The 24370-nt window shown below is 44.3% G+C and overlaps 1 long non-coding RNA gene across 1 annotated transcript in view; it reads left to right on the forward strand.

Moving 5' to 3' along the window:
- Window positions 1-359: 359 nt before the first annotated feature.
- Window positions 360-24370, forward strand: part of LOC310660155 — a 46294-nt gene continuing 22283 nt past the window's right edge. Inside the window, exon 1 of the long non-coding RNA XR_014503250.1 lies at window positions 360-1304. This is a non-coding gene — a long non-coding RNA (uncharacterized lncRNA). The remainder of the gene's footprint in view (window positions 1305-24370) is intronic.

Consider the following 24370-nt stretch of genomic DNA (forward strand, 5'->3'; position numbering starts at 1 on the left):
TCAGCTTCAGGATCTGTCCTTCCAGTGAGCACTCAGGGCTGATTTCCTTAAGAATGGATAGGTTTGATCTTCTTGCAGTCCATGGGACTCTCGAGAGTCTCCTCCAGCACCATAATTCAAAAGCGTCAATTCTTCGGCGATCAGCCTTCTTTATGGTCCAGCTCTCACTTCCATACATCACTACTATGATTTAAGAAATAGCCATGGTTATTTTCAGACCCATCTGCTATCGCCTCCTTCTGAGGAAGAAGCTAGCACGCAAACTCTTTACGTGCTTCATGTTAGGCTATTCTACATTTTATACTGAACATTGGTACACAGCTGTGTCTATAATGAGCCTGAGCCTACGATGGAGGAGTTCACAGCACTAACACCCCAAAAGGGTGTTGGTTCTTCCGTAACCACAGCCTTCGATTCAAACATAAATCAAACATTGCGCCCCCCCCCCTTAGTTCCTCATTTGCTGTTCTCTGGTTTCTAGCTCAGATCTCTCCAAACTTTGTAACTACCCACAAGCTAAGAGTAGGGCCCCACCCATTTGCTGTCTCGCACACAGAGCCACTTTCCTTTTTACCCCTTAATGGCCCATCACCCAGGTGATCACCTCACCAGGAAGCTATTTTTCAACACTTCCTGGATCCAGGGGTTAGAAAGGTCTCAGACTAAAGGTAAAGGTAAAAAGTAAAGGACGCCTGGATGGTTAAGTCTAGTCAAAGGCGACTATGGGGTTGCAGCGCTCATCTTGCTTTCAGGCCGAGGGAGCAGGTGTTTGTCCACAGATAGTTTCTGGGTCATGTGGCCAGTATGACTAAACTGCTTCTGGCACAATGGAACACCATGACGGAAACCAGAGCGCATGGAAACACCATTTACCTTCCTGCCATAGCGGTACCTATTTATCTACTTGCCCTGGTGTGCTTTCGAACTGCTAGGTTGGCAGTAGCAGGGACAGAGCAACAGGAGCTCACTTCATTGCACAGATTCGAACCGACGACCTTCTAAACGGCAAGCCCAAGAGGCTCAGTGGTTTAGACCACAGCTCCACCCGTGTCCCAAATAAACAAGAACACAATCACTGATAGGTCCACCTGCCATTGTGAGGCTCAAAGCAATGAAGATGATGCCTCCCCAGCTGTTGCCATTGGCTGTGGGTTTCTTGTGATGTCACAAAAGCACTTGGCAACTGAGTGGATATACAGGCAGGCCAAGGGGAAAGCCCTTTTCTATTTCTAGCAGGACACACCTGGCAATGGATGTGACATTCAGCACTGCCCAGGTTTCTTCCACTTGGAGGAGGCAAACTGGTGAATGGAAGGAGGCAATCCTCTGGCAGTGGGATACTTGGGAGCGATAATAAGGCAAGTTTGCTTGTTTGAAGGCTGCTGGTATCTGTGGTTGGAAACTGGTGGACGTCTCATGATGGACCTAACAGTAGCTTCTGGCACAATGGGGCACCATGACAGAAGCCAGAGTGGTTTAGACCACAGTACCACCCCTTCCCCAAACTCATAACACTATGCATGATCAAATCTCTGCCCCCACACTGTTAGAGACAGGAGATACTGGGCCCTGCTGAGTGCTGTGGGTTTTTGTCTCTGATTATATGGCTCATATATCATTCCCAAGACCAAAAAGTAAAAAGAAAAAAGTGAGTGAGCATTAAATCTGTGCTGGGAACAATACCATAATTACGTACAATTAGGTGTGAAAAGGAAATTGCAGTAAAAATGCCCTTGAAGTACACTGCTTTCCCACAATTTAATATTGAATGCATCCAAGAACAGGCCTTTAAACCTTGCTGTGATCCTGCCCCCAGTGAAATATATATAAAAATGGAAAATCTAGTCCTCACAAATCAGTGCCAGAGATCCAAATGATGTTTCCCAGGCAGCCCAGCCATAGCGAGTGGAGAGTCCAAATTGCTTCCCTCAGATAGCACTCTTCCCATCATCACAGGCAAATCACACACATCCCTGGAACTTCACAGCTGCCGGCAAAAAGTGATTATTCTTCCTGTTGGCATTTTCATTACTTACGCAATAGCCATGTGTTTTGTGTGCGTTTGTGTGTTGTGGGAACATAAGAGTACTCATTGGTTATTGCCTGTGATGTCTGAGGCTATGCACACAAATTAGCAGCTCGAAATTCAGCAGGGTCATTTCCAGTTGCATTTTTACGTTGCTGTACACACCAGAAAGAGGGGCGTGGGTGGCGCTGTGGGTTAAACCACAGAGCCTAGGACTTGCCGATCAGAAGGTTGGCGGTTCGAATCCCCGCGACGGGGTGTGCTCCCATTGCTCGGTCCCTGCTCCTGCCAAACTAGCAGTTCGAAAGCATGTCAAAGTGCAAGTAGATAAATAGGTACCGCTCCGGGAAGGTAAACGGCTTTTCCGTGCGCTGCTCTGGTTCGCCAGAAGTGGCTTAGTCATGCTGCCCACATGACCTGGAACCTGTACGCCGGCTCCCTCGGCCAATGAAGCAAGATGAGCGCCGCAACCCCAGAGTTGGTCACAACTGGATCTAATGGTCAGGGGTCCCTTTACATTTACCTATACACACCAGAAAAGAGCTGGGGATGTCTCTCTATCTGATGCACATTACTCGATTTGTTTCTCCACCCTGACAACCTCCTGCAACTCTCATAAAAATGAAACTGTTGTCCGTGTGTGTGCATTGCGTGTGCACAATGGCTGCCTGAAATGTACACAACTCGGCTTAACCATGCTGTAGATTTTCAAATCAGATGAAAGCTGGTTTGAGGGGAAACACATTTAAAAGTATTTCTCAAGAAGTTATAGAATACAGATGGATTGTGGCCAACATTATGCATCCTCGGCTTCAGACACTAGCACTGGAGCCGGCGCAATATGCACATGGCGGATATGGATATGATTTGGAAACAAATTATATGGCTCCCTCGCTGAAACAGGCTGGTCTAAAGCTGCTTGGGAATCCCTGTGACTTCTTCATTTTCCCCCCAGTCACAAGGCATACCTGAGACTGAGGAATATGCAAGGCTTTTTGCAGGTCAGTGAAATTCAAAAGAATGTGAACTCAACATGTTAGGAACCTACTCTGCCCCAATGAACCTGCCAAAAGAATGGAATTCGGTTTTTCTGCTTTTCTCTTTCTTTCCCCCTAAGGGCTCCAGCTTCGTAGGTGCAGCTGCCTCTTACCATCCCTCTTAGTAGTATTGGAAGAAATTCAGCTTGAGGCTGTCTGCATTGTTTTCTTTCTTCCCCTCCCTTACCTTTATGACAAATCTTTGACAGGGAGGACAAAGGTTCATTCAGGGACCAGCCTGCTAAAATGCCAGGTGGATGCTCCATCTTGCATTCTAGGGAGAACGGTTGTAGCTCAGTAGCAGAGGATGTGCTTTGCACGCAAAAGATCCCAGGTCCAATCTCCCACATCTCCAGGCAAGGTCTGATTCGAAACCCTGGAGAGACACCCCCAGTCAATTTCAGCAGTAGGTGGACTGATGTTCTGAGGCAGCTTCCTAGGACTCTGAGTCATTACTTATTACTCACTCTCAGAGACTGAAGTTCACAGCTGGATGAAGGAGATAATCACGGAAGACACAGGAATCCTCTGGTTTTCCCTGCGATGGTAATTGGTTGGACTGGCAGGAAGCAGGAAATTCCTCTTGCTCATAAGACACTCGGAACTAAGCTACCTTGCTTCTCTTGGTGTGTCCGTTTTGAAATGATTTGAAAAAGTGTGCCTGCTTTTTTGCAAGTTGCAAGTTGTGTTGATTTTGATTTCCTTAACATAAATTACAATAGGCACTTTCATTATATCCTTTAAAGCACATTATTTCCCTCAATCTGGGCCCTGGAGTTTGTTTAAGAGTTGCCAACTTCGTGTGTGATAATCTACAGTGCTCAGAATCCTTTTAAGCTGTAAGAAGAAGAAGAAGAAGAAGAGTTTGGATTTGATATCCCGCTTTATCACTACCTGAAGGAGTCTCAAAGCGGCTAACATTCTCCTTTCCCTTCCTCCCCCACAACAAACACTCTGTGAGGTGAGTGGGGCTGAGAGACTTCAGAGAAGTGTGACTAGCCAAAGGTCACCCAGCAGCTGCATGTGGAGGAGTGGAGACCCGAACCCGGTTCACCAGATTACGAGTCTATGGCTCTTAACCACTACACCACACTGGCTCTCAAGTTACTGTCAGGGACTGTGGTGAGGAGAGCTGCACTGAGGAAGAATTGTGGGAGCCTCCCCCTCCCCCTGATCAGGATCCGAATCCTGAATCTTCCCAGGAGCAGGAGGACATTATAGATTTGGAACAGTGGTTTGCAGAAGGGCATAGTTAAGAAGGCAGAAGCTGGGAAATACTGGATGGGGAACAGCTAGGAGAACACACACACACACACACACACACACACGAGTGTTAACAGATTCACTGTCTCTGGACAGCATTCATCCACTCTACCCAAGGTCAAGAAGAGCTCAGAAAGTGGCAGAACAGAAAGCACACAAAGCACAGACGGGCCAAGCTCAGATTACATGACGTAGAAGTGACATGGATTAATAGGGACGCAAGGGGGTGTAATCCTTAATTGGGAGCACCGCCATTTCTAGGAGATGGGTTCTTTGTCCTCTTGCTGTGATTATTAAAGTTTCTAACTGGTAAGAAGACTCCTGTTCCTTTGTTCTGCTGATCTACTGCCATGGGGGGAGGAAGCCATTTTCCTGAAGCCTGACGGATGCACACAGCCTCAGGGTGGGATTTACTGAACATTGCTATCCCATGTCATGCTGGGTCCAGGCTACCAGGCTTGTCCCCCAGATAATCTGGGGATCCTTCTTTGAGTATGCAAATTGCTAAACAGGAAAGTATTGTCCTTCCAAATGATAACTGAAACACATCAATATTACTGGGGGGAAATTAAGCAGTTGTCTATACGACATATCATTACTAGTCACAGGCATTCCTTGTTTCTTGCATGAACGTCTTCACAGACATCATTAAAATCCAAAGCTGAAGGATAGTGTGCTTGCAAGGGATTGCAGGGGAAAGGAAGAATCAGTGAAAATCACCTCCTCGAGCAGCTGGTCACATGGGTACAAGCCAGGATCCAACCCTTCTGAGTATCAGGTTTTTTAAAAATAAAAAACTACTTTTGTTTGTTGTGCTCACATGCAGTCACTGTCTAGTTGATTTTGTGTCACATGTTCATTTCACATGCAGCAAGAACATGTCCGAAAGATAACCAGAAATGAATTTGCCTGGACACGTCATACAAAAATGTGGCATAATTGCCCACTTCCGCACACCACCCAAATGTCATTTCCATTCCATAAACATGGTTAGTGGAAAACACATAGCATGCCTCTGCTGGAAAACACATCACACAGAAGTCCTTCTGAAGATGCAAGAGGAAGCAGATGGCAACAGAGGCTAATTTTCAAGATGCCCCAATAATGCACATCTAACAAAAAGATGCCCAGGCTATTAGGATCCTATGAACGAGTAATGCTAGAAATGTACATTTAGCATTTTTAAAAATGCCTTAGCTATTGAGAGATCTTTTATGAGGCTTTTTTCATTTTGTTTAGTCATCTCAATGATGACAGAAACCAGTGTCCATTAAGGGGGGAGTACTGTTTCTATACACAGATAAACTGGAATTTTTCCAAATGATGAGAGACAGGAATTTTCTTACATATCACTTGGTATGCTTAAGCATGCTATTTCACATCATTTTGAAGAAACACCAGCTGATGACATGACTCCCCAAATCTCTTTTCTGATGAAAGCAGCTTTTGCATCTCATTTGTTGATTTGGGCAGCCATGTCATCAGCTGATCTTGGTCCACTGTGCTTCATTAAGTCCAGGGTCAACACAGCCATCTACCAGGAGATTTTGGAGCACTTCATGCTTCCTTCCGCAGATGAGCTTTATGGGGATGCTGACTTCATTTTCCAGCAGGACTGCCCACACTGCCAAAAGTACCAAAACCTGGTTCAGTGCCCATGGGATTACTGTGCTTGATTGGCCAGCAAACTCGCCTGACCTGAACCCCATAGAGAATCTATGGGGCATTGCCAAGAGAAAGATGAGAGACATGAGACTGAGCAATGCAGAAGAGCTGAAGGCTGCTATTGAAGCATCCTGGTCTTCTATAACACCTCAGCAGTGCCACAGGCTGATAGCATCCATGCCACGCTGCATTGAGGCAGTAATTGATGCAAAAGGAGCCCAAACCAAGTACTGAATACATATGCATGCTTCTACTTCTCAGAGGTCCAATATTGCTCTATTTGCAGCCCTTGTTTTGCTGATTTCATATAATATTTTAATTTTCTGAGATTGTTAATTTGGGGTTTTCATCAGCTGTATGCTATGATCATCACAATTATAACAAATAAAGGCTTGGCATATCTCACTTTGCATGTCATGAGTCTATCTCATATATTAGTTTCACCTTTTAAGTTGAATTACTGAAATAAATGAACTTTCCCACGATATTCTAATTTCCCAAGTTTCACCTGTATATTGTTGAATGTCTATGTAAATTGTACACAGTGAGAACAGAACACAAATTAAGGTGCATGAAGTTGATGCACCTGAGTTCTGGTGGCATCATGAAGCTAGAAAAACAGAAGAATGTCAAGGAAGCCAAAGGGCAGGATATTTGAGCTTTAGATGAAGCTGAGCATATTTTTGGTCTTTCCTGATGGGTTCTGGCATGTGCTGCCACCTTGAGATCCAGAGAGGAAAGGTAGGACACAGATAATATAATCTTGCAGCACCCTTAAGAAACTGCAGTTCCCTAACTGTGTGTCGATTGGTGTGTATGTAACCTTAGTTATTGACATGGCCCTGCCAAAAGCATGCCTAAGAGTCCATCCTTACCAAGAGTCCATCCTTACCCCATTCTGTGGGGCTTCATGGCTCTGATAATATTTTGCTTCTTTTGGAGCGTTTATTGATTTTACTGCTGTTTTGTCTTTTCACTGTTTTAGCTTTATTGGTATTATACCTTTTCTTTTGACGCACGTCATCTCAGCAGGTTTGACGGGTGGGAGTAAAACATTTGTCATATTTTTTATGAGCTCTATGATCTATAAATCTAACTGAATCTAAATAAACTACATAAAGTACTGATGGAATAGTTTGGTGCTGCAGGAAATGGTAATCTAATAAGGCCGCTCGATTTGGTAGGTGTTCCAAAATATACAGAAATATAAAGCTGTCCCTCAGTTCTCTTTGAAAGTTATCGGTGCCCAGATCAGAGGACCTTCAGAGGTATCACATATGCTCAGTGTCACCTTGCAAGGATGTAAAATGGTGGCAGCCTTCCTGCCAAGTCCTGAGCTCCTATTTACTTTTCCACTTCAGATCTTCTGTGTTTTGTGGCTGTTGCTGACTCAGTCGGCTGCCAGAGTTACTGGCGGCACCACATCGTACTAAGCAACAAACAAAGCAAAGGTCCAGGGCCTCTGGCTTGGCTGCTGACCGGCTGGCTGCTTGGCTGGCTGACCCAGAGAACACACAAAGAGCAGTGTCCCTGTCGGCAGCCCGCCTTGCACTTGTCTGTGGCAAAATCTCTTTGTCTTTCCTTGCTCGGTTTAAAGGAGCATTGAAAGGGGGAAGGGAGAGCATCTGTTCAAAGCATAGCCCACCAGAGCAAAAGAATCAAACGAAATGCACCTGCCGAAACATTCAATGCTGCTTATTCATTGCACTTGAATTCTGCCTTACGGGCATCCCTCCCCAGGTGTGTGTTACACTTGTGTGAGGCTGCGTAAATGAGAAATAATTACATAAATAGAATCATGCCAGGAAATGGTGGGAAAGAACTGGAGAGTCCTTGTGGCTCACAAGGAGACCCTCCCTGGACCAGAAGAGGACATCAGTGAGGATGGAGGAAGCCCTGAAGAGACCAGAGGTGCAGTGGGGCTTTATGCTGCTCAGCCTCCCCGCCTAACAGCTGATTGTGGGGTAGCACAGAAGCTGCAGCCGCTTTCTGGCACATCTTCCAGCTAGCCCCAGAGTTTCAGTTTCGGTGGAAGAGAGAGTTGTGTGGAAAGAGAGCGGAGGGCACTCCCCGCTTTATGCATTTTCACTTATGTGCACGGGGTCCCAGAATGCAATCCCCGCATATGTAGGGGGACAGCTGTGCATCTGGGGTAAGATGTATGGCTCATCCAGACTTTAAAGCTTTGTGTCTGAGCATTTGTTGTTGTCTCAACAAGTTTTGTGTCCAGATTTTCACTTTTTAAAATACAGTGGTGCCTCGCAAGACGAAATTAATTCATTCCGTGAGTTTTTTCGTTGTGCGAGTTTTTTCGTCTTGTGAAGCACCACTGTATTTAAACACTAACAACGGCGGGGGTGGGGGGAGAAGCAGGACAGCTGCTGCAGCCGGTACCTCAGACTCACCCGTGCGTTGTGGCCACCGCGCGACGTGGCTGCTGGAGGGCGGCGGGGCTCAGGAGCGCGACTCTGGCTGCAACGCTGGCTGCTGGCGGCAACAGCTCTCTGAGGGGAGCGCGCGAGGGGGGTGGGCAGTGGCGCGAGGCAGCCGGAAGGTCGGCCGTCAGCCGGAAGGTGGGAGGGAGCCGGAGGAGCGGGGAAGCGAGCGTGCGTGCGTGCAGTGACCGTCACCATGACACGAGAGGCAGGGCCATTTCGTCTAGCGAAGCAAGCCCTTAGGAAAATCCGTCTTGCGAAGCACCTCAGAAAACGAAAAACCCTTTTGTCTAGCGAGTTTTTCGTCTTCCGAGGCATTCGTCTTGCTGGGTACCACTGTATGGGGAAATCAGTGTGTTACCACTGAATCAGAGCAAATGGGAACCTTTGGGAAACTTGATTGCTGTTTGCCCCGATTCAGTGGTAAAAGACTCAGATATGGCACTTTAATGCCTGGACCGCTGCCTTGGCCTTCCCTGCACATCATGCATCTGTGACGGCAAATAAGAGGGAGGGATCAGCGTACCTGGAAGAGGGAGGGATCAGCGTACAAGGTATGCAGAGCTACAAAACATTTCTTTTTAAAGAAGGAGGAACTCCATCTCCAAACCAAACAACCCAGTGGGAACGAAGCATGCAGCATGGCCTCCAGGACATATGGAATATTAAGTGTCAGTTGGGAAAAATAAATGGGAAACCATGAGGGGTGTGATGTGAAGTGCTGGAGCCCCACATAGCTTACAGAATCTTGGAGGAGGGCATGTCTTCTGGCTGACATCCTGAACGAGAACACTTCTGTAAGGGGGTGAAGAAACACCATAGTGTGTTGTGATTCAAGTTACAAGAAAGGAGATTCCAGCTAACCATCAGGTAGAACTTGTCACGGCTAAAATGGCCGCTGTTTCTTTAATGCAAATAAAGCTGGGTCAGCATGACTCAGCAGCCTGCAGCAGGTTGTATATATAAAGTGAGAAATGTTAGTTTGTGCTGAGGCTGGTGTTTGGAGGTTGGGTTGGTTGATTGGTGCTGGTGTGTGTAGTTATTCAGTTGTGTTTTGCACAAGGACCTTTTAAGAATAAAACTCTGCAAGGATATTCTCGTGGATTCCTTTTGTGCCGACAAGGAGACTGAAGAGAAAAAGGGAGGTCAGAACCCTTTCCTTCTTTTTTTGCCTTTTACAAACACTGACAGGTTATGGGCCCAGTGTTTCTGAGCATGTGCAGAGTGCAAAACGACTGACAGCATCTCAGCAGGGAGCTGGTGAGTCCTGGTGGTGTATGGAGCCAGTGGCTGTGCGTTGGAGCAGTTGGTGGCAAGCTGTAACTGTGTGCAGTGACGCTGGAGCGGCTAGGATCTGAGGATCAGGAAAGCACTCGGCGTCGGCTACTGGAACAGTTTGAACGGCTAGAGGACCACAGTAGGCTACTCACAGAGCGGCTACACCAGTTGCAGAGCCAGGCGGGACCTGAGGGTCAACAGAGGCAGCAGCTAGAAGCCGGTGAGTGCCAGCCAGGACCATCCAGTTGGACTCTAAAGAGAGAGTCAGGAGAGATTGCTGGAGGCCCCACAGAAGGGGCTCAGCAAGCACCAGCAGAGATGGCAGATTTCCAGTCTTCCCAAGTTGTAAATATTGGGGGAGGCATCCCTTTTGAACTTCTCTCAGAAAGCAACTGGCTGAGTTGGTCAATTAAAATGCAGCAGTTGTTAAGGAGAGATGGACTATGGGACTGTGTTGAAACTGAGGTTTTGAGACGGGACACTGCTGAGAAAAAACAGCTAGATGAAAGGGCTCGTGCCCAAATTATGCTGTGTTTGAGCAACTCTCAGTTATTGCATGTAGCAAATGCCAGCACAGCGTTTGAGTGCTGGAATTTATTAAGGGCAATGCATGTCAGAGAAACTGCTGGAACTATAATTTCTCTGACCAGAAGGCTGTTCAGGACTGTTTTGAAAGAAGGTGAGAGTTTGGCAACTCATCTTCAAACGCTGAAATCTCTGTTTCTTCAACTACAACAGAGAGGTAAGCGTTATGATGAGACTGACCAAACATACATTATCCTTTCAAGTTTGCCTGAAAGCTGGTTGCCCGTGATTAACAGCATGGAGAGTATGCGTCCCCGAGATCTGACCCTTGAGTATGTGGTGAGCAGATTGACCGAAGAAGCAGAAAGAAGGTCAGATAGACAGGCTGAACTCCCAGAGCGGAGGAGTTACAGCAAAGGGGGCCAGCAGCAGAATCTGCCAATGGAGCAACGCCAAGGCTTGGACTTGGCCATGGCGGTGAGGAGGTGCTATAGATGCAACCAACCCGGGCATCTCCAAAGTCAATGCAGGGCAAGACTTCCAGGAGACGTGGAGCAGAGACAGCAATCGACGCAGAAACGTAAGCAGAAGGGGTTCTCTTCAGGGAAGAAGAACACGCGTTCTGCTCAGTTTGTGTCTGCATTTTCTCGAGAGGAGAGGAAGATACCTCGAGGAACATGGTTGCTGGACTCTGGGAGCAGCAGGATTATCTGCAACAGTCGGGAGGACTTTAAGACCCTGGAGAAGCCAACCAATGGAAAAGACTCAATCTATCTTGCTGATGGTCGTAGAAGCAAGATTGATGGCCAGGGAACATGTTTCCTGCAGTGCTTGAACACTACTCTACCAGAGACTCTGTTTGTCAGCAGTTTGGACTATTGTTTGCTGTCTGTAAGCTGTTTGATTAAAGCCGGGTATAGTGTTAAGTTCACGCAGGATGGCTGTCTGATAAAGAATGGAACTCAGGTATGTGGCCATGCAAAGATGGAAAATGGGTTATATGTAATGCAGGACAAGCCTGTTAAAGCAGCCCAGGTGGTTCAGGATAATTTGCCAGTTCATAAGGGGTGTATACATGAACTGCACAGAAAACTGGGTCACGCCAATTTCCGTGTGCTTTCAGAAATGCAAAAGGTGTGCAAGAACCTAAAAGTAAATAGCTGTAACTGTTTCCTAGATTGCAATGTATGTAAAATGGCCAAATCTAAGAGGAAGCCTGTGGCATCTAAAAGTGACAGAGTATCTAAAGAGGTTTTAGAACTTGTCCATTGTGACGTGATAGGCCCTTTTCCACAGAAGACTGAAGGGGGCGCCAGATATGCTTTTCTGGTAATAGATGATAAATCACGTTTTAGTTGGTTGTTTTTGTTAAAGCAGAAATCTGAGTGTTTCCCCACATTCAGAGAATGGGTTGCCCAAGCTGAAAAGCTCTTCGCTCGCCCTGTTGTGCAGTTGCAAACAGATAGGGGCGGAGAATTTCTGAACAAACAATTTGGGGCATGGTTGCGATGTAAGGGGATCACTCATCGCTTGACTAACCCTTATAGCCCTGCTGAAAATGGTCTGTGTGAAAGACGTGGGGCTGTAATACAGTCAGTAAAGGACTGCCTGCTAGTGGATGCAGGATTGGGCCACAACCATAGGCTGTGGGGCGAGGCTTTTCTCACAGCAAACTTTTTGATTAATAGAACCTGGTCTAGCTCTATAAAAGATATTCCTTATCGTGTGTTGTTTGGGAAAGAACCAGAGTGGAAAATGCTCCATAACTGGGGTTCTTGGGCACATGTAAATATTCCCAAAGCTCAGCGCCAGAAAGGGGGCGCTAGAGCGCAGAAACTGCGGTTTGTAGGATATCAGTCCTATGGCAAAGGATGGCGTTTCAATTTATGCCCAGGACGCGTGATTCTGTCACGAAGTGCAGATTTTGCTGACCAGGACAGATGGACTGCAATCCATGCCAACCCAGATTGCCTACTGCCCCTGCAAGTAAGAGAAGAGGCTTCTTCTCAGCCATTGGCAACACAGGAGCAGGATGAGGAGGAGGCACAGATTTCCCCAAAAGATGTGGCAATAGATAATACTTCTTCTCTAGAGGAAGAGGAAGAAGAGCCAGAGATAAGGGGGGAAGAAGTAGTTGTGCCTAGACGCTCCCAACGTTCAAACAAGGGCGTACCTCCTCAGCGTTTGACCCTAGGAGGAGTGAGAGTATGTAATGTGAGTTGTGTGGAACCACAAAGTTATAATGAAGTCTTAGACTTACCCCCTGGGGAACGTGCTTTGTGGGAACAAGCCATGAAAGAAGAAATGGACTCTTTTAAACGTAACAAAGTGTTTGAGGTCATAATGCCGCCACCTGGTGGCAGAGTGGTGTCATGCAAGTGGGTTTACAAAAGGAAAACCCTTGCATCTGGGGAAACACGTTTTCGAGCCAGATTAGTAGCCAGAGGGTTCACTCAGATTAAAGGGGAGAGTTATGATGAAGTGTTTTCTCCCACTGTAAAGAGTGAAACTTTTCGTTTAATGCTTTCCATTGCTGCTGTAAGACAACTAGTAGTGCACCATTTTGATGTTGATGCTGCATATCTGCATGCAAATTTAGACCATGAAGTGTTAATGAGACAACCCCCTGGGTTTGAAGAGGGGAATGGTGCAGTCTGGCGTTTGAAAAAAGCTGTTTATGGTCTCAAACAAAGTGGAAGGTGTTGGAACCAGTGTTTAAATGAAGCCCTTGTAAAACTTGGTTTTAAAAGGAGTGTGGCTGATCCATGTCTGTACACCAAGGGGACAGGCAACAAATATCTAATGCTCTTAGTCTTTGTTGATGATTTGCTTGTGGCAGGGAGTTCCACAGATGAGATCCAGAAGCTCACAAGTCAACTGGAAAAGAGGTTTAAGCTTAAAGCCTTAGGGCCTGTAAGCAATTACTTGGGAGTAGAAGTAAGGCAGGAAGCTGATGGAAGCTTCCTATTAAGTCAGAAAGAGAAAATTCTTCATTTGATAGAGCAGTTTGGCATGGAAAACTGCAAGCCAGTTCTGACTCCCATGACACCAGATTTCCCAAAGACAGTGTGTGATGATGAATTTGATCAGCCTGAATTGTATCACTCAAAAATAGGATCACTGTTGTATTTAAGCCAGTGGTCAAGGCCAGACATTGCATGTGCTACAAATGTTCTGAGCCAACGTGTATCTAAACCCAGTACTGCTGATTGGTGTGCTTTGAAAAGGCTTATCAGATATCTAAAGGGGACATTAAATGTATGTTTGAAGATATCTAGTACACAAGACGAAAAACTAGAAGTATTTGTTGATGCGGACTGGGGAAGCTGTGTAGCTACCAGAAAATCTACAAGTGGAATGGTTATGATGTTTGCCAATTCCATAATTGGATGGAGGTCAAAGAAACAAGGATTTGTTGCTACCTCATCCTGTGAGGCAGAATATGGGAGCCTATCACTAGCATGCAATGAAATCGTGTGGTTTATACAGATACTAAAAGATCTAGACTGTAAAGTAGATTTGCCTATCCAAGTGTATGAAGATAGCCAATCGTGCATTGCATTAGCGGGCTCGGAAATAATGAAATCCGCATCAAAACATATTGCTATCCGTCATGCGAATGTGAGAGATTGTGTACAGAATGGGGTAATCAAACTGGAGTATTGTCAATCACAAGATAATATTGCTGATTTGTTTACCAAGCCTTTGCCAGCAACATGTCATAATGAATTAATGACAAAACTGGGTTTATGTATATAATGTATGTATGTATTGTTTCTGTTGGGGTTTTTCGCATTTAAGAAACAGAAGGGGTGTCACGGCTAAAATGGCCGCTGTTTCTTTAATGCAAATAAAGCTGGGTCAGCATGACTCAGCAGCCTGCAGCAGGTTGTATATATAAAGTGAGAAATGTTAGTTTGTGCTGAGGCTGGTGTTTGGAGGTTGGGTTGGTTGATTGGTGCTGGTGTGTGTAGTTATTCAGTTGTGTTTTGCACAAGGACCTTTTAAGAATAAAACTCTGCAAGGATATTCTCGTGGATTCCTTTTGTGCCGACAAGGAGACTGAAGAGAAAAAGGGAGGTCAGAACCCTTTCCTTCTTTTTTTGCCTTTTACAAACACTGACAGAACTTTGTGTCAATAAGCGCTTGTTCAACAATGGAACAGACTCCCTCAGAAGGTTGTGGACTCTCTTTCCTTGGAGGTTTTTCAGCAGAGTTTGGATGGCCATCTGTCATGGATGCTTTAGTTGAAAATCCTGCATTGTAGAGAGTTGGACTGGATACCTTGGGTTACCTTGCAACTCTATGATTATTATTTAGGTGTTAAGCCACCAGTCATTTAAGAAAATGTAGAGAGACTTGATGATCTGTGGGGTCCTTTGCTGGAAACTACAACTAATCCAGAATACGGCAGCCAGACAAGTGACTGGGAGCGGCCGCCAAGAACATATAACACTGGTCCTGAAAGACCTACATTGGCTCCCAGTACGTTTCCAAGCACAATTCAAAGTGTTGGTGCTGACCTTTAAAGCCCTAAATGGCCTCAGCCAAGTAGACCTGAAGGAGAGTCTCCACCCCCATCGTTCATCCCTGAGGGCCTTCTGGCAGGTCCCTCACTGTGAGAAGTGAGGATACAGGGAACCAGGCAGAGGGCCCTCTCGGTAGTGGTGCCCGCCCTGTGGAACGCCCTCCCATCAGATGTCAAGGAAATAAATAATTACCTGACTTTTAGAAGACATCTGAAGGCAGTCTTGTTTAGGGAAGTTTTTAATGTCTGATGTTTTATCATGTTTTTAACATTCTGTTGGGAGCAGCTCAGAGTGGCTGGGGAAACCCAGCCACATGGGCAGGGTATAAATAATAAATTATTATTATTATTATTATTATTATTATTATTATTATTATTATTTGTTTATCTAACAGTATGTATGAACTGCTTAACGTTTCAAGAATCTGTAAGTGATAGAGTCTTTAAAAAAACACCCACTAGACATTAAAACAGGAACAAAAATGCAACCTAAAACCAATCAAGCAAAAATATAAGAACTCTTGGAAGCATAAAGAAACAGATGATTAAAGATATAACACAGGGTTTAATATTGTGGGCAAAAAAGGTCATGGAAAACTGGTTCCTTCCAGAAAGCCAGGGCAGATGCCAAATTTTTCCAGACTTACTGAATGGAATATAAACCAGACATACATAGTAGAGAATAACTTCAGCCACGAACAGTGGTGTTCTGGTTGCCAATCAAAACCATTTAACTGGCAAAAGGAAGTTCTGGTATATTGTTAAGCAAATGGTTCTGTATTTGGTATGGTTAGAACTGAGAACAGGAAGGGTAGAATAATATGTTTAGATGCCAAGTTAAAATGTATTTCTTCCTTCAAGCCTATGGAGATGGCTGGTTTGGAACTGGTTTATTCTGATTTTTTTTATTTTTTGTATATAGTTTTTATTAAATTTTCTGCTTTACAATTTAAAGTACTGATTTTTTTACATCCTTAAAATATCAATGACTTCCCATCTTCTCTTTCCATGGTTCATTTTACATATCATAAATCCCTGTATATTTTACAGAAACTATTCCATTCATTATTCCATTATTCCATCCATCATAAATTCTTTATACTGTTTAATTTATCTTAATGCTGCCAGTGTTTTCAGCTGTACACAGTTATAACTGGGGTTTTTAAAATTGACTTTATGAATTTTATATGTGCTCCTAATATGTGGGTCTTTCATGAATTGTGTGTGTGCTGACCTAGGAACCTTCAGGTTGAAGGTGAGTTATAATAAATAGCATTAATTACAACAATTACAACAGTTATAATAATGAGCGTTTGAAGGCCCCATTGTTAAATAAATTCCTAACTGAGTTTGCACTGCCATAGAAGAAAGTATTTTCTAGAAAGGCAACATTAGCTCTCAGCATAGCTGTCAACTTACAGATTTGAAAATAAGGGGCCAGCAGCCTCAAAAATAAGGGATCAGCAGCCAAAATAAGGGATCAACAATTACTTTGATAAAATACATATTTTGTTGCGTCCAAATAGATACCCATTAGGTCCATAAATTACCATATAGCATATATTCAACACAAAAAAACAGCAACAATTTGTTGTTGACAAAGGACAGCTGGACATAGAAAGGGCCCCATTACCTTCAGTAGCTTATTTAAGGGACATCATCAATAAGGGACAGCAGCGGGACATGGCGCTGGGATAAGGGACTGTCCCGCCAAATAAGGGGCGCTTGACAGCTATGGCTCTCAGCCAACAGAAAACCTGAATGCCCATCAGAAAAGCTTTAAAACCAGGTAGGACACCAGAAAGGATGAGATGAGAACTTGCAACAAAGATTTCACTGTTGTTATACAATGCAATCATATTTCTATGTCTCTGCTACACTAATGTCTCATACTCAATTATTTCCCCCAACGGTATCTTTGCATTTCTTTGCTGGCCAGATTTCTTTGCTGGCTGGAACAAAATGTTTCCAGTCAATGGAAAATTTCGGCATATTCTGTTAGATGATCCTCCCAACTTTCCTGTGGGAGGGAGAAGAATCTGCTCTCAGAGAGTGAATTGGCTCAGGAAATGTATGAGGATGATTCTTTTAACAGCCTCTTGTTTGCTAATGGAAATGGGCCATCATAGCTCAGGGAGAAGGCAGTTTGAAGATGAGAAGAAGCGACTCACCTTTATGGCATTCCAAATTAACAATTCCATGATAATTAGCAGCAATGATTCATCTTTAGTTGAGAAGTCATTTCTCCTGGAATGGACATCGGTGATGGAAATATGCAAGAAACTGCATGTTCCCACATCAGATGTAGTCTCAACAAACCAATGTTTTCAACTGAAGTTGGCGGCAGGAGAAACAAAGAAAGGAATGAGCCCAGAACACCATTGAACAAACCACAAAATTGTGTCACATTTTGGTTGGCCTAAATAAGAACCGTGGTACCTTGGTTCATGAACTTAATCCTTTCCGGTAGTCTGTTCTTAAACCAAGGCGTGCTTTCCCTAATGAGGCCTCCCGCCGCCGGTGCCCTTCCACCGTTCGGCTTCCGTTCTTAGACCGAGGTAAAGTTCGCAAACTGGGACACTACTTCCGGTTTTGCGGAGTTTGTAAATCAAATCGTTCGTAAACAGGGCTGTTCTTAAACTGAGGTACCACTGTATTTCTTCATTCTGGATGTGGAGAATTTTCCCATGGGCCCATGTGGCTACCTTTTTGGTTGTTTTTTTGTTCTTTTTAAACTGAAATATGCAAGTTCAAGTTGATTTAGGGACAGGCAGGATTTATTGCATTAAATGCAAGGCCCACCCTCCCCAGATGGCCTGTTCGTAAGTGTTTTGACATGGCATGCCAGTTTGCTGGTGATCTTGCAGGTGACTGTAAGGTCCCATGTATTGAAAGCAGTGTCCTAACAGAGTGATTTAACATCCAATCCGTCTTCCCGGGGAACTTTCTGGGAATTGTAAGTCTGGGAAGGGATCTGATAACAATACTCTGCATCTCAACAAGCTACAGTTGCCAATATTCTTTTGAGGATGCCGTGCCTGTTTCAGATGATAGGATTTAAATGCATGGTGCAGATGGAACTTAAGCTGTGGCTGGCTGGCTGGCTAAAGTATTAATCCCCCAATATGGCTGGACTCCAATTTCCATAAGTTCCAGCCAACAAGTTCAATAGTCAGGATGATGGAAGCTGTAGGCCCACAGGTCTAATCAAATTGGTCTTAGGAGCTATGGGCTAGGAGCTCTTCTCAAAAAGATGGACCTGCAAGGGCAGCTCTTGTATATGGCATAAATTCAGGAGTATCTGGCATTTTCATTCATATATAATTTTCAGATTAATTTTCAGATTAAAGTTTTACAATCATATATCGAACATAGATCATAAAAACAAGATTCCAATGAATCTCTTGGACTTCCCTCCTCCCCTTCAGGTAACGCTTCAGGTTACAAACTCCGCTAACCTGGAAGAGTTACCTCAAGTTGAGAACTTTGCCCCAGGATGAGAACAGAAATCGTGTGCCAGCTGCGCAGTGGCAGCAAGAGGCCCCATTAGTGAAAGCACGCCTCTAGTTAAGAATAGTTTCAGGTTAAGAACGGACCTCTGGAATGAATTAAGTTTGTAACTAGAGGTACCACTGTACAGCACGTTCTTCCTCTCTGCCTCACCTAGTTCTTTGACAGTGATTAAATCCTGGAGAACAGAAGAGCAGTGTAGTCTGTCCAAAAAAATCTACACTAGACCTTTCAGAACTGCATCACAGGATGTAAGCAGCAGTAGGCTCATAGGCTTCAAGGTTATCTGTTATCCAGCTGATGGAAACACATGCTGTTCCAGTGAAACTAGTTCCCAAGATTTGAGATAGATGTCGGGATTTAGGAAGCATAAGATCTCTTTGTGTGTGACATGCGGCTAGGTTAGGCTCCTCACAGCACCGTGCGGCGAAAGCAAGAAACGTAGAAGGATTTCATATCCTTTATGAATCTTTTAAGGGCATCTTCGAAATGGATGGAAAAATACACAGTAGTCTTTCAGGTAAGGACTGACCCCGCGCTCAGGGGAAAATATATAGACACTAGGTGTACACAGAACCTGCTTGTAAGGGTTCAATATTACATACCAGGGATGGGGATCCTCAGATCAGAGGGTTCAAATGCAGCCTATTTGATCCTCCGGACTCTCTCTCCAGGCCACATTCTCTCCCTAGTAATGCCCCTCTTCCCATCCTGCTTTGCATTTTCCTTGAATGTGTTTGTCTGACTGGAATGCACCCTTGAAAGCTGCAAATTTGCCACACTGAATGATAGAGAGCAGGGTGTGGGTGTGCAAAGGTGTGTAGAAACTATACAAATGTAAAGTTTTCCTTTGTTGCTCTGTCCCCTTTTACCTCTGCCCCCACACCACTGGCATAACCGCCCCCCTTCCCCAGAGACTGCCTAGAAGCAAATGAGGCCCACAGACTAAAAATGGATCCCCTCCCCTACTTAAAGCACTTACTTGAGGTAAATCCCATTGAGCTCACTGGGGTTAACTTTTGGATATGAATAGGATCGCACCACAAATGGCTTCTCCCCATTCCACCAGCTCCACCCCAAGGGATCTGTTGCCATCACCTTTGTTGTTGTTGTTGTTTAGTCATTTAGTTGTGTCCGACTCTTCGTGACCCCATGGACCAGAGCACGCCAGGCACTCCTGTCTTCCACTGCCTCCCGCAGTTTGGTCAGACTCATGTTCATAGCTTCGAGAACACTGTCCAACCATCTCATCCTCTGTCGTCCCCTTCTCCTTGTGCCCTCCATCTTTCCCAAAATCAGGGTCTTTTCCAGGGAGTCTTCTCTTCTCATGAGGTGGCCAAAGTATTGGAGCCTCAGCTTCACGATCTGTCCTTCCAGTGAGCACTCAGGGCTGATTTCCTTAAGAATGGATAGGTTTGATCTTCTCGCAGTCCATGGGACTCTCAAGAGTCTCCTCCAGCACCATAATTCAAAAGCATCAATTCTTCGGCGATCAGCCTTCTTTATGGTCCAGCTCTCACTTCCATACATCACTACTGGGAAAACCATGGCTTTAACTATACGGACCTTTGTTGGCAAGGTGATGATTGAGGGCACAAGGAGAAGGGGACAACAGAGGATGAGATGGTTGGACAGTGTTCTCGAAGCTACGAACATGAACTTGACAAAACTGCGGGAGGCTATCACCTTTAGGCAGCATGTAAAGCCAATAATAATAATAATAATAATAATAAATGTCACACAACAGTGTTCACTCTCTTCCTTCTGCCTCTCATGTCCTAATGACCACCGGCCACCAGAATCCCAGTTAGGAGGGTATCCTTCTTCATTTCATGTTTCAGAAGAGCTTATTATTAATTCTGCCCTTTGTCAATAAGAAGAGATGGAAGGGGACTTCTTGTCATATTACTTCTGGGACAAAAATAAAGGTCTGGCCATATTGGCTGCTCTGTGGCCCTCTAGATGTAGTTGGACACAGCAAGTCCCAGCCAGCACTATAGATGATCAGGGATGATGGAAGTTGTATTCCATCAACAGTTGGAGGTCCAGTGGTCCCCCACTCCTACTCTAAATGGAAAAGAGTGCAACACCACAAGGTGTCATAGGCTGCCACAATCTTTTGACCTTGACCACATGGAAGAGAGGAACGAGTGATGTGGCTAGGAAATTTTGCATAGATCTCTCCCTGCATTGTTTTAGTCTAGGAAAAGTAAGGTAAAGGGTAAAGGACCTCCGGACGGTTAAGTCCAGTCAAAGGCGACTATGGGGTTGTGGCGCTCATCTCGCTGTCAGGCTGAGGGAGCCGGCGTTTGTCCACAGAAAGCTTTCTAGGTCATGTGACAGCGTGACTAAACTGCTTCTGTCTCAACGGGACACTGTGATGGAAACCAGAGCACACGGAAATGCCATTTACCATCCCGCCACAACGGTACCTATTTATTTACTTGCACTAGCGTGCTTTCGAACTGCTAGGTTGGCAGGAGCTGGGACAGAGCAACAGGAGCTCACCCCATTGCGGGGATTCAAACCGCCGACCTTCTGATTGGCAAGCCCAAGAGGCTTGGTGGTTTAGACCACAATGCCACCTGCATCCCTAGGAAAAGTACTCTGGCAGCCATCTGAAGCTATAATTGACAAGACTGACTAACCCTTAAATATTGTTTTCCTACGTTTCTGATTTTCAAAATGATCCAACGTAAATTAAGAATTTCCAGATCACTACTGCTTAGATTCAGATAGATGAGAATGATTTTTTAAAAAACCAGGAAACCAAAAGCTTCCTGTGCTTATTTGCATATTTGCATGTGTTGAAAGAAATCATTGGAATTATGCATGATGTCAGTCAGGCGAGAATCTGATCTAATGCATCCTACATTTATCTCTGATTTTTGCCTTCAGCCTGACAGCCTAAATATGAGGAAGGTGTTAATTTTATGCAGTATTACAGATGTTTGATTAAAGCCTTTAACAAGTGCTTCTGATGTATAATTTATATCTGGGTAAGTGACTATTGCTTGCACACTGAATCAGTTACCCCAAAGCATCAAACCCAAAATTCTCACTTTCCTAAAAAGGAACTAGCAAATGAGTCAAAAATAAATAACAGTGATTGGTCAAGGACAAGAATGCTATGCCCTCCTTCTAGGCAAAGTCAAAATCAAGTCCTTGTAACAAGCAACTGTTTGTATTGATGAGCCAATAATGATAATGATGATGATGATGATAATAATAATAATAATAATAATAATAATAATAATAATAATAATAATAATAATTTATTATTTGTACCCCGCCCATCTGGCTGGGTTTCCCCAGCCACTCTGGGCGGCTTCCATAGAAACAAAAAATACAGTAAAATATCACAGATTAAAAACTTCCCTGAACAGGGCTCCCTTCAGATGTCTTCTAAAAGTCAGATAGTTCCTTGACATCTGATGGGAGGGCGTTCCACAGGGCGGGCACCACTACCGAGAAGGCCCTCTGCCTGGTTCCCTGTAGCTTTGCTTCTCGGAATGAGGGAACCGCCAGAAGGCCCTCGGCGCTGGACCTCAGCGTCCGGGCAGAACGATGGGGGTGGAGACGCTCCTTCAGGTATACTGGGCCGAGGCCGTTTAGGGCTTTAAAGGTCAACACCAGCACTTTGAGCCAAGCTGTTGAAATTATCTATTTTCTTCAAAATCAGCTGGAAGATGGCAAGGGCTCACTAACTTTCTGTCTTCAAGATTCACTGGGTGATATCCACTATGGGTATATTCTGAGTATGATTTGCTTGGGTAACACCAACAGTAAATACAGAGAGACCTGAGATCAATTAGAAATGTGCATTTTTAATTTTTTATTAATTCTTTCTGCTTCTAATGATGGCACAAACTGTTGGCTACACCATTCTAGAGTGCAATTTTGATTGGCTCTTGGATACTTAGATTTAGGCACCATCGTGAAAAATGTGTAAATGAAGGCAAACAATATTTATTCTTTAGAATCCTTTATTGTGTTTCAAATCTTTAATCTATCAGTGCTACCAATTACGTAGCCAAAATGTCAACAGCCCATTGCCGAAGAAGCGGGTATCAGTAGGCTTGGGGGAACCCCAAGATTTTGAGACACACAAAATGCCACAAGATTTTGAGACATATAAAAATGTTCAGAAAAATAGCCTGTAAGGGTGAAAACAGCCCAATGAAGATTGAGCGTGCTCAGTAGCTATGGAATGATGACTGGCTGATTAGTTTTGAAGAATGAATACAAATATATGTATGGGAAAGATTGGCAACATAACCTTGGAAGTATAAGTCTGTCACCTGCTTTTCAGGGACTTCATCTTACAACCTTCATAATATAGAGCAAAAACAAAATTGAAACCACAATTTACAATAACATACAATGGTAACTGCATGCAACATTAAGTGGTATTTAAGACACTGGAACAGAGAGTATTTTAGACAAATTAGACAAGAACCACTCCTGCTATATACCCTCCAACATCTCTCTGATGAAAATAGGGACATCGTATTCCACCATCATCATCATCATCATCATCATCATCATCATCATCATCTTATTATGGATACCCTGCGCATCTGACTGGGTTGCTTCAGCCACTCTGGGCAGCTTCCAGCATATAAAAGTAAGAATAAAGTAGAAAATATTTTTTTAAAAACTTCTCTATACAGAGCTACCTTCAGATGCCTTCTAAAGGTTGTATAGTTGCTTATCTCCTTGGCTTGAGGGTTGCATAACTTGGTAGACTCCAACGTTTCTCTGGTGATGATAGGAACATCTTAAGGAAAAGTGGTACATTCCAGAATCAAATCAGTCATCAGTTCACAACTTCTGTGAATCTGGGACTGTCCCTGGAAAACAGAGACCTTTATAGGGTCTCCTGCAAAAATAAATGGTTCTTAAGCTGCGGTCTGAATTAACGTAACATGGGGGGAAATGAAATCTGTACTGGGAGGGAGTACCATATATGGTCACTGATAAGGTCCTGCTTCTTCTAGTGCCCCTCCCCAATCATGTTCCCAGGAGACACAACAAGCAGGGCATCCCCTATAGATCTCAAAACCTAGGTGGGAAGGTACTTGGTAAGATGCTCTTTCAACTGTTTGGGTCACAAGTCATACAGGGCTTTCTGCGCCAGAACCTGAACCTTGGATTGGGCCTACCAGTGTAATGGAAGCCATTAGATGGAGTTATGTTGTGAATGAGTAGGTCTACGGTTGAGACTGGCTTGCCCAAGAGAACATACAATCCACAGCTATGCATATTTATTTATTTATTTATTTATTTTACTTAATCATAAAAAACCCTCCAAGCAGTTTACATTAATCTTGGAAGGATATCCCACTGCTCTTGGTAGGACTTCACTGGCAAGTTTGTTTAGGACTGCAGCCACAGAGAGTTCTTCTAGCAGAGGCCGGATTCAAACCAGGGGCTTCATGATTTGCAGGCTCCGTCCCTCAAGCTATATGCTATGCCAGGTCCTATTCAATGTTCCTTTGTCTTGACAAAACAAACAGTCCTTGGGAACCCTTCAACAGGAGACTTCATGAGGAAATAAACAAGCCCAAAGGCGAGTGGCAAACAAAAAGCAGACTTAACGGAAGGTTATAAAATAACGCTGTGTAAACAGCAATGAAATTCTAAGCGAGTTAATGCCAAGGGGAGATAATTTGATGCCAAACAACAAAGCTCTTCTCTGTCTAGGTAAATATATTGAACACAAATATTATGGCAATGTGAAACAATGGATTTTATTTTTCAAGCAGATGGTAGAACCCTTGAGATGAAGGGTAATGCAAGGATAATAACACTAAATGTGCTACAGCTTCACCTTCTATATACATAATTAAAAGTACAGAGGGTCTGATAGTCTTCCGTTGCATCTGAGCATCCTAGCTCCTCACCCCTTGCCTTTCGAGTTTGTAAAATCTCTGAAACATAAGGGTGGAAAGCTGCCAGAAAGATACAGTCAACATGGGAGCAGAAAGACTGGGCTGAGAGTAGGGTTGGAGGAGAAAGTCAGTTGGGAAGGCATTTAATATCGAATCTACCAAATTCACACCTTCCGAAATAATATGCAAACCGAAACACAGCAATCCTT

Source organism: Podarcis tiliguerta (assembly GCF_965153285.1).
Source record: "Podarcis tiliguerta genome assembly, chromosome: 11".
In the NCBI taxonomy this organism is placed as follows: domain Eukaryota; kingdom Metazoa; phylum Chordata; class Lepidosauria; order Squamata; family Lacertidae; genus Podarcis; species Podarcis tiliguerta.